This window comes from Montipora capricornis, chromosome 14 (assembly GCF_036669925.1).
Source record: "Montipora capricornis isolate CH-2021 chromosome 14, ASM3666992v2, whole genome shotgun sequence".
Classification (NCBI taxonomy): domain Eukaryota; kingdom Metazoa; phylum Cnidaria; class Anthozoa; order Scleractinia; family Acroporidae; genus Montipora; species Montipora capricornis.
In genome coordinates this window covers 18,514,549-18,523,393 of record NC_090896.1, presented here as the reverse complement: position 1 = coordinate 18,523,393, position 8,845 = coordinate 18,514,549, and the positions used below count along the sequence as shown (strand labels likewise).

The following is an 8,845-nucleotide window of genomic DNA, read 5'->3' as shown; positions in this document are numbered from 1 at the left end:
AGAACTTGACCACCAAAAGTGGTGCTTAGCCAAGCCAAATAATCCCCTCCACCTTTGCCCTTTAGGATCCATTTTTAACATTTCACACATTTTCTTTGTCTCTTTAACCAAACAACCCAGTCTAAAAACTCAAACTAATTTTTTCTGCTTGGCCAATTAGGAGAGAGTAATCATACCATCAGGCTCTTCAAAACCCTTCTAGAGAGGCCCTCATTAAAGGCTTTTATTATTATTTTTATTTATTTATCAACTTTACAACTATACAACGAATGATGGAAAGTTGAGGGCGTGATCTACAGGACACGAAGTGCAATCACTGCTGAACATTTTTTTAATGATAAAAGATGGAATACCATCTGGACCAGTTGCTTTTGAAGGTGTTAACTTAGACAAAAGGCTTTCCACTTCAGATGATGCAACACTTATATCATTAAGATCAATGGCACAATCCAGGGGTACAAAAGCATAACATAGGCTAAAAATAGTGATTTTTGAAATTTGCTTTTATTTCATGTGAAATAGTTCTTATTCTCATAAGGAATGTTCAGAATATAATTTTGGAGTTTTCTGGTCATAAAAATAGACAAATATCAATATTTTTACGTTACCCATAATGCATTGTGGGCGTGGTCCCTTTTTAATTTCAGGTAAATAATGCACTTTTTTAGCGAAAAATTATTCCCCAACCAGGGCAAATCAACATTGAATCACATAGCAAGGTACAACTAAATAATGAAAAAGCAAAAGCACTAAAATATAGACATAATTTCCTCGTGTTGAGCAAGCGAGAGTTTAAAGAGTTCTTTCCTTTGCCTTCTGATCATTGTAAGTTTGCCACATATAGCTCAAACTGTATTTGCATAAACTATAGGCTTCCTCTTATCTAATTTATATGTCATGTCAACGATATTGTCCCTTAGGAGAAAGTTGCCTTCAAGAATAAATGACACCTTCTGATATAGTTGTCAATAGTATCAGAGGGTAAATGTATTGCACCAGGACTGGAAACCTTTATCAGGTAGTAGTCGAAGCATGCATCATCAGCTGCTGCAATGGCTAAAATGCTTCCAGCCTCAACCAGATCTGTGATGCCATTTACTCTTTCTTCGTCAGCAGCATCTTGATTTTGCCTGGTTACAGCTACCTGACATCTTGAGCAATCTCAACTTCCCGCCACCCGTCAACAAAAGCAGAGTTGACACAGGAACCACTGTTTCTTGACAAGCACTCCTCGCACACACAGCTACGATGCCTTGTGAAAACTTTGCACTGTGTTGATGTTGTTTGGACCAAGTGTATTTTCCTTATTCCCTTGACTTTCTTAAAGGAACGCCCTGGCCGTTTTCTTGTCACAACACCTTTACCTTCTGTTGGAATGTAGTCCAGGGCTTGATGTTGGCTGGGTAAAGTTCTCAGACAAGTAGTCATAGAGATCTTTGTCAGAACTAATGGTTACCTTTCTTTGAAGTACAGCAAGAGTGGCTCTCTGCTTTCCGTTAGCACCAGCTGCATCTTGATCTCGCTTGGCATGGGACGGTCAATTTGACATCCAAAATCAGCAAGACAACAGGAGAGATCACCAAAGGTGTGCTTAGACTGGTATTGTCCAGCAGAGCCATCAGTGGATTCACGGATTTTTTCCACAGTTAGATGATGTTGTTCTCTGAGGTGGGTTAAAATTAGGTTTTGTACATGATGAACAAAATGGTAGTCTTAAGTGTTGTCATCTGATAGGGAAGCTTGGAGATCTGCATGGTGGTAGAGGATGGTGACATGAATGGATAGCTTATTTGGGTCGAAGTATTTTGACTGGATTTCACATTGTGAACAGCATGTGTAGTTTTCTGAAAAGTCATGAACGCAGATAACATGATTCAAGGGAAGGTTGGCCTCAAGGCTCTCAAACTTGTCTATCTGCCACTTAGCCATGAGGGAATGGTATGTGTACTCTTTAAGAACTTCTAGAAAGTACTTAAACAGTTCATTTACTGCGGTCTCTTTCGTAACCAGTGCTATTTTTCATCACTCCTCTCCGTTTTTGTCTATAACAGTCTCATATTCGTACTTCTTCCACTTCACTAGAACAACTGTTGATTTTTCTTCCCTTGACAACTTTTGATAGATTTCTAAGGCCACATTCTCCACACTGCCGCATCAAGCTCTCTAGGCAGTGATGAATAGCTCCTTCTTTCTCACACAGTGTTGACTCAACAGCTTCACTTAAAAAATTGAAAAAGGGAACCGGCATTTCGTTGTTATTAGATTCTGTTGACTTTCAAAACTTCATACAGCTCTCAAATAAAATGTTGTATTCTACATATTTCCTGCATAGAAAAGACTGCCTATCCCATTCACTGGCTCCTTTCACAAAAAATGGCTTCATTTCTTCAAATTTCCGCTGTTTTATTTTAACCTCCGGTTGATTTTGCTGAAATTCTTTAAAGCACTCTGTCTGTGTCTTTTCAAGGACATGTTTTGCATGCTCCACATTTTCACCCTTTCATACTCGCTGGTGCATCTTATCCTTCTTAGACCCTGTGGGACGGCTGGCTTGATGGGTCCAGTAGTCATAGATAAGCCTTAACCTCCTCTTTGACTGCATCCATCCGCACTTTCCTTTTTGCCACGTTCCAACATGCCTCATCTCCCTTTGAAACACGTTCTCTCTGTGCAATTCCATTTGCCACTTGTTGACGTTTTATTCCAACCAGCTTAGCAACACGGCTCGGTTGATGGTTTTTCTTTATATCTGACCCAAATGCCAAAGATCATGCTACACCACGTGCTCCTGTTTCATCACTTGATTTCGCTGCCTTTACCCTTGCCAACCCATTTGCCAATTCACGTCTGCCACTACACTTTTCATTGCCTCTGTATCCTGCTTGTCAGATGAAATTGTCTGCAAAAAACCTCGTTTTTCCAAAATTCCTCTGGTATTTGGACTTTCTGCCAAAGTTTGCACAACCTCTGCCTTTTTTCTAGCTGATTTAGACTTTGTCCTTGGCCCTTCTTTTAGCCATCCTTGGAAGGAAATGCTGACGGCGTAACACAATCCACTTCCGATTGCTGCCTTGCATCACCGGTATTAAAGTTTTCGGTTCTCTCGAAATTTTCGCACTCGTTCCCGTGTTTCAGTTTGTTGTCGTTTGCGTTCTTTTCTCAGTTCTTCTCTGTCATCTTGTCTCTGTTTTTCAATCTTCTTAGCACGGACTTGGGCCGCTCTTTTTTCCCACGAATTTCTTACCTTCGAAGAACCACGTGTTGCCGCTCGACGTTTGTTTCACCTTGTGATGCGCGTTTTTCACGTAGCCGCTTCATCCTTTCTCGAGCCTTTTTAGCAAGCTTTTCTTGATTATTTTTGTAGTATTCTCTTTTCTTTACATTCTTCTTCTCTTTCTTGTTGTTTATTCACGCGCTAATTGAATATTTATCTGCCTTTCCGGCCAGTTCCAATTCTAATTTTGTCGCGCAAGTAGTCACGTTTCTTAGAACTCCACGTGTTTGAATTCTATTGTTTTAGGCCCTGAAACCTTTTCAAGGGCCCCCCAAACAACCTTGAATGTTTCCGAAGGCTGTTGTATCGAAATGGAGGCATTTTCGTGTTAGAGTGAATGGAGGTTTCTTGTTGCTTGGTTTGTGTTACACAATGGTGGATCATGCATTTGTGTTCGGGGTTCGATCGAAGTGGAAATATTGGCCGCTTAAAGGGAGGAAAATAGAAACAGATTTCGCAGCCGTATTGGTGTGATTATGAGAATTACGTGTGCACAGTTTCACTTCTGAAGGATCTTTCGCCTGTCGTGGAGATACAAAAGAAATAAGCAAGTGAGGCTTATTTTGGACAAAAGGGTTTGGATTTAGAAAATACAGATTCGGCAAGATTAGAAAGATACTCCTTCTTTTTAGCATTGATCCAGCACTTAATGTGTTGACGGGCTTTGCTTAATTTCGCCCATAGCTCTGGCGAGTTTTTTGTCTTAGCTTACCTCCTGAGAGAGTTCCTCTTTTTGATCGCGTGCAAAAGGTCACACGAAATATATGGAGGTGTAAATGACTTCTTTAGGTTGACTTTAGGAACAAGAGAATCAATGGCAGCAAAAAAGGTGTCTTTCTACTTGTCCCAAGCCAAACTGACATCACATTCACTAGTGACAATGTCAACTAATGAGATCCTCTCAAGGGAATTAACGAGACTGTCAAAGTCGCCTTTTGAATAATCATAAGCAGCTTGTCTACAAAAGACCTTAGGATGAAGTTTGTTTTAAATCGAAGGTCAGGGCTTTATGGTCAGAAAATAGACACTTTGCAGGATCATCAGAAACGTCGACATTGTCAATTATATGCTTGTTGGTAGTACATATTAAATCTAAAAGACTATTGCCGCGTGTAAAAGAGTTTACTAATTGTAAATAACTGTATGATTGTAAACAGTCAATAAAACTAATTTCATTTTCTGAGTAAGAAAATCCAGATGTGTTGATCTATTCAATACTTGGATAGTTAAAATCACCACCCAAAACAGCGTCTTTGATGTTGGAGTCAGCGACGTGTTTTAGAAAATGATTAAGCTCTGGTAGAAACACAGCGTTGGTAGAGTCGGGTGGACGATAACACACTGCTAATAAAATGTACCTGAATGGTGATTTGACGATAACGGAAACAATCTCCAAAGAATCAGAGTACAACTCAGAATGTTCAGTTGAAATTGAATCTTTAATTGCTAGAAGCACTCGGTCGGGACGAAGAATGTTGTAGCCAACAGGCAAAATCTCATTATTCCCAACTTGATCAGAGAGTCAAGTCTCTGTCAGGGCAATAACATCAATATCATTGGCATACACGATGTTCTGAAGACAAGACAACTTGTTGAGAGTAGTATTTGCAGAGGTATAATAATAGTTTGCTTTCAAACTTCTAACATTTTGGAGACAGTAAACCAATCTTAACCAATCAGCATTAAGTGAGTTTACTCATTAGTAACAAGAAAACTAAATACATGGCACCATTTTTGTTACACCCCACTGTCTTTTCAGAGCTTCGTCAAATTTAAATTATCAGTAAGACATCTTTCCTTTCCTTTAGGCAGTGAACTTCAAATGCACCTTTTATTTGACACTACTCATGAATTGCCTCACCTCACATTATTGCCAATTGAGTTTTTATGGACACATCCAAAAAGATTCTTGCCTTAAAGTTGCCGCATTCCAGTCTTTAGCCACTGGCCATGCATCAATGTACAGCTTTTTCCGCATCAAATCTGCCTTTACTTCCCCACGTGGAACCTTTCCCATTCAGGACAACCGAGAAGACAGATGTCTTTGTAAAACACACTTGGTTCAGCGATATTGTGTGTTGATCTTTGGTTTCCGATGGGGCGGTATGGCTGAAAACACCCATTGTGGGACTGTGATCTCCCTCGTCTTTCAGTCTCTCTTCCAGTCCTTCTGTAATTGGAAGTCACTAAAAAGTTAATTGCAACAGCTCTTATAGATGCTGCAGTTGAAGGCAAACTTGCTTGCACGTTTGCGCTAGTTGATGAATCTTCAAAACGACGAATAATGGACTTCAACAACAATTGCATCTTACAATCAACTGTCGCACAGTGAGTTGTATTTCTAAATATTTTACTATGGCAAATTCTGTGGTAACTTTGTCAGGTTGGGTATTGAAGGAATCAAACACCTTGAATGCATCTCTGATCTCTGCTGTCTGGCTATTTGTATTCAATTGCACACATCCCTGCACAGTCTTGGAAATTTGACCAATTCTTGTTTTAATCAAGAATTATTTGAAAGAAAGCTTGTTGTCTGTTATTTGCTTCATTATTAAAGAAAAAGGTTCTTCGGAAAAGGGTTTGATCTTGAACTCTGGTGAGAAATTTATTTTGTTGCGCATGATTATTAAATTTTGATGTGGATTGGGTTTCTTGTTTTTATGCACGCCATGAAATAGGAAGGGTTTTTTGCCTCTAATAGCAATACATTACATTACATACTTAATTGGCCGCTCCCCGTAGGGGCTTTTCAGGGCCAATAAAACACAACGAAACAGCAGAACACAACAACAACAACAACTTTTAAGAATCCCAACTGGCCGGAGGCAAACCAGTTGGCTATTTACAAGTGCAGCTGGGAAATTGAACCAGGGACTACCAGCAGCAAATTCAGCGAGTGGTCAGAGCGGGTCTTGAATCCGGGATCTCCAGATCTCAAGGCAAGTGCCCTAACCACTGGGCCACACTGCCTCATATTTGGCAAAAGACCACTGTACAAACTATGGTAATATCCTGAGCGGTTTTCTGTTAACATATAGATAAGACATGATTTAATTAATACTAAAAGCATTGCAGTTATATATGTGGTTATGTTGGCTAGTTACGTCATTATATTGGAGCAGGTGTTCTAACACCCCCACTTGCTCCAAAACTCATGAACACAAAAACTATTTCCCAATAGTAAAATGATTGCACTTTTCTAGTCTAGCTTTAGTAGCAGGCTTTGTAAAAATGTCAGCTACATTATCTTCTGTGGGAATATAATCTAACTTGATAGTTCCTGCTTGTATTTGGGATCTTATAAAATGGTACTTGATGTCAATAAGCTTTGACCTCTGATGATTAACTGGGTTCTTAGCCAAGGTACTGGTCCCCCAATTTTCTACATTGAGTAACACATCATTTGTTGCAATATTCATGTCAGTACATAGTTGCTTAAGAAACTTTGCAGCACTAGCTAGCGAAATATATTCCGCTTCACAAGTAGCGACAGCTTGCTCTGTAACAATTTTAAACTGGCCACCGATATGATGATATCTTTGACCCAAACAATTAGGATGACTCAGCCTTCGGTTTTGGGATTTCTTATGTAAACACACGGATCAGCATGTGACTGTGGAAAATCTTTATTGCACAAATAGGTATGCAACACGTTGTTCCAATTTCTCCCGCTTTGTTTGAGACCATAAAGTGACTTCTTTAATTTGCACACTAATATCTCACCATTTTTGTCAACCTTCTGAAAACCCTCTGGTTGTTCCATGTAAATTTCACAATCTATTGGCGTGTTTAGGGAAGCAGTTTTCACCTCCAATTGATGAGCAATCATGTTATTTTGGACTGCAGGTTGCATAAGCATCCAAACTGAACTCATGAGAGCTGTTGGCGTAAGGGTTTCCTGGTAATCAGTTTCTGGAATTTGTGAATAACCCTTTGCGACGTAACACGCTTTGTGCAATTCTTTGCCGTTTTGCCTGATCCTATGTATTGTTGTCAATTAGCGCTGCTATCTCTTCTCTTATGGCCTTTTGCCATTTGCTCGCCTCTCGCGAATTCACAGCATCACTGTACGTAGATGGTATTATTTGTAACCCTGTAGCAGTAGTCTACAGTATAGTTAATGTTGTCATCTATGTCTTTCTCTACAACATACTTGTCCAAATGTTTGGGCATGTCACATACTTGCTCATGGTCACTGTCGATATTTTCAGTACGGTTTTCGTCCTGTTCCATTTGATTACCTTGTTCAGTATTTTCTTCCATCACAACTCTTTGTTCTGGGGTGGGCATAAATGGTTTGTGCTCTCCCATTTCAGATGTGTAAGATCTCTGCTCAAGAAATTTTACGCATCATGCTCTTTTGACCTTGTTTACTACGGGGTAATAAACTAGGTTTGCAGGGCTCTCCCTGTCATAACCCACAAAAACTCACTTTTTGCTTTGCATGTCTAATTTCTTCACGTTTTGCACGTGGGCGAAACGTGTAGAAACTAAAACGTGCATGTTGCGGGCCCTTTCCTGTTAGCACCTCAAAAGGTGTCTTACCCAATCTGTACTTAAAACATGGATTTCTGATGCATGCCAAAGCTAACACCGCGAAGGGCTGTAGTTGTTTGGGAAAATTTGCCACAGGCATTAAACAGCACGCCATGTCAAAAAGACTTCGCCAAAGGTGTTTGACTTTACCGAATGGTGTGATGTCAGACAAAAACTAATGTGTTCCTTCCAAGGTATCACTCTTCTGCTTGAGAAAATACACTATGTTTATATCTTTATAATTGTCTATAAATGACAGCACATACTTGTAGCCATCCTTAGCAACTGGATCAATTGGGCCAGCCAAATCACAATGAACAAATTCTAAAGGTTCTTTTGCTTTCTCGTCTCGTTTGTGGTTCCGGTACTGGCATATTTTGCCTTGCTTGCAGATAGCGCTATCGCACTGTTGCTCATCAACAGTTTTCATACCTTCAACAACATTTTGGAGTTTCAGCAATCATTGAAATTGCAGTGCCCCATAATTCTACAGTACCGCTCAAAAGTAAGTTACCACCTCGCGTCGCGTTTCCTGCGCGACGCGATTCCTGTCGCGCGAGAATAATCGAAGCGTAAATTTCTGGCATATATTAGGAACTAATGTGTTTCGCGTAATCAATCAATTTCGCGTATAACTTATCTCTGCAGTTGCGTGAGTAAGCGAAGGCGATTTTTGATTTGTTAAATTGTATGGGAGTTGCCTAAATTTGCGAATTGGAGACGACGTTTAAGCTACAGTAAACATGCATCTGGTTTACAAGCGGAAATTCCGATGAAAAATAAATTCTTCGCATGCAAACAAGCGATGATTTCGTTGAAACATCGACCATTTGGTGCAAAAAATTCGGCGATCTTCTGTGTACATGTAAATGCGTGGAATTGACTTCAAATCGATCCATGCAAGTTTCTTTTCCACACCTTAAATCGATCGTCGAGCATGTGTGGGTCTGATTTTCTTCATTTGTTTGGAAATTAGCGATAGACTGCCACAATATCGATAAAAAAAAACCCACGTCGAAATTGCCGTAAGGAGAC

At 39.9% G+C, this 8,845-nt stretch overlaps 1 protein-coding gene and 1 pseudogene across 1 annotated transcript in view; one reads left to right on the top strand and one right to left on the bottom strand.

Moving 5' to 3' along the window:
* Positions 1 to 8,845, top strand: part of LOC138033165 (steroid 17-alpha-hydroxylase/17,20 lyase-like) — a 43,462-nt gene that overhangs the window by 18,844 nt on the left and 15,773 nt on the right. The window lies entirely within an intron of this gene.
* LOC138033309 (uncharacterized) lies at positions 750 to 7,585 on the bottom strand (annotated as a pseudogene).